The 2,343-nt window shown below is 37.6% G+C and overlaps 1 long non-coding RNA gene across 1 annotated transcript in view; it reads left to right on the forward strand.

Moving 5' to 3' along the window:
- LOC109514489 (uncharacterized) overlaps positions 1-1,760 on the forward strand; it is a 20,475-nt gene extending 18,715 nt beyond the window's left edge. The window contains exon 3 of the long non-coding RNA XR_002167993.1: positions 1,749-1,760. This is a non-coding gene — a long non-coding RNA (uncharacterized LOC109514489). The remainder of the gene's footprint in view (positions 1-1,748) is intronic.
- Positions 1,761-2,343: the final 583 nt, after the last annotated feature.

A 2,343-nucleotide genomic window follows, 5' to 3' on the forward strand; every position in this document is an offset into this window, starting at 1 on the left:
GTTTAAGAGGGAAGACATAATAAGATGTAAGATGGAGGCAAAGCACCTAAACTAAAGGACTTATGCACACATTTCAAAATTGAATTGAATTTGGATTGAAATTGAATTGATTCATATGTCAATATTAGGCGAATGGTGTCTTCTTCTTTGTTTGAAATATTGTAACACAGTCAATCTTCAATCCAGATAGCGACAAAGACTTCTGGTGTACATTCCACGCAGAACCCCCCCGCCCCCTAAGCCTTGCTCACGACTCTGTCCTCAAGTGCTTCATATCTCAAACATGTCTTGGAGACTTTAATTAAACCACATACAGGAAAGAAACTCCATCAATCCCTTAAAACACGGAGCTGTGATTAATTAATGAGCGGCTACGCATAAGTCCTTTTGTTTCGGTGTGACACTCAATTTCAGTTTTTATTGCTTTAAACGCATTTTCAGCCCGAGCAGAACACGTTTTCTGAGTTTAAATATTTCTTCACAGGAATGAGATGTATGATCGAGTTCATGTTCATTTATGCTTCGGGATATTAACCTGAACGAAATACATGTTGAAATGTGTGCATAAGCCCTTTTGTTTAGGTGTGACACTCATTTTGAGTTTTTATTGCTTTAAACGCATTATCAATGTAAATCATTTGAAATTGACAAAATAGACATCTGTGTTTTTCACAGGACAGCGACAAATTTGTCACCTTGTTCATTAAAAGTCCGTCACTGCCCTCTTTTGGTCATAGTTTGTCATTACAACCTTCTAAAATACCATCTACATTTCTTACCCTGAAAAGTAGATCACTGCCATCTGTTGGTCACGGTTTGTCATCGCAAACCTCTTAAAGATGATTATATTGCCAGTAGTTCTTATTTCCCTCGAAAAATCAGCAGTAACACATGAAGGCCGCCCTGTGAAGATCATTTTAATCACATCAAGTCAGTGCAAGAAACTACATTTTTCGATTTACAGTATGATCAGTTAGCTTGGCATCTTTGTATATGTATGTGCAGTGGCGGGCAGTGCATTTCAACCTTAGGCCTTCCGTGACGTCACATACATGAACGCAATACTGTATAGGCTCGTCAAGCAGCACTTAATTTCATTTAAAAACATCAATTATGCATTCACAATTAAGAGCAGAAAACTAAATTTACAGATAGTCAAAAATAAAAAGATGATTTAAAAATACGAAATAAAATGCCACCCAAATTACGCTGTGTGATCTTAAACAAGTCTGTCCAATAAATTGCGCAATGTCGCAGTTTCATATAAGACACCAACCAAACAATAACAAAACAAACTATTCTTTGAAAATAAACAGATCATTTGCATTTTGAAAATCGGCGATACAACAGCAAATAACTGAAAATGTTGAGCAGCTGAGATTGAACGAACTTTCGTGCACGAAGGTGACTACAATGCGCCATTATAAATTGCAGGTGAGCAGATTTATTTGATACATTTTTGTATCTTTGTCATTTTATTTCATTACCATGAATTTAATAAAATATAAGAAATAAAATGACAAGAAGAAATGTAAAATAAAATTCATTTACTCACCAATGTTGTGCCTGTTCACTGAGGTGCAGATCTACGTGAGTGTCCCCAAACGTTTTTAAACGCACCGTAGCTTGTAAGTGCCCAGCCGTTTCCTTGCTGCCTTAGTAAAACAATCCAGTGTGGCTCCAAACACCAAATCGGTCAGTTGCAAGCAATAGGCATTCCCAGCAGTACAACTTGCAGCATTTCACAGAGGCAGGGGTTGGACACTCTTCCACTCTGGAGTTGCCCAAGGTGAGAGGCGCCGAGCAGGTGTGGGCATACTTATGACCCCCTGGCTTTGTGCCTGTAGACCCGAGTTTTGCAATGGCAGCACAGTGTCATAGTGATTAACACGCCTGCTTCATAATTGACAGGTTCTGGATTTCAATCATATCTGTTTTCCCCAGGTACTGTGAGAACAAGTCAGGATACAGGATAAAGAAAACGAGTCTCAGACTCGTGATCTGAACCTGACTGTGCCCGTTCACTTACAGCGCACAGGGGCCTGCTCTGTTTAATCTGAAACGAGCAAGTTTAATTTACCTGGCAATGCAAGCTAGCTGAAATATGATTGGTTAAAAACTCTACCATAATAAATAAGTTATTTATCGAGTGGCTTTCAATGTTATTTAAAATAACATTGAAAGCCACTCAACTAAGTGGAAATAATATGACGTAAAGAATACAGAGAATAATTTTGTTAACATATTTATGAAAATAAAATAACACAAAATTATAAAACAACATAAAATACATAAAAGTAAATTTACTTTTCTGAGAATGTTTAGGCCAGCAGAGGAGGCCTT

The sequence above is a fragment of the Hippocampus comes genome, unplaced genomic scaffold (genome assembly GCF_001891065.2).
Source record: "Hippocampus comes isolate QL1 unplaced genomic scaffold, H_comes_QL1_v1.1 scaffold216, whole genome shotgun sequence".
Classification (NCBI taxonomy): Eukaryota; Metazoa; Chordata; class Actinopteri; order Syngnathiformes; family Syngnathidae; genus Hippocampus; species Hippocampus comes.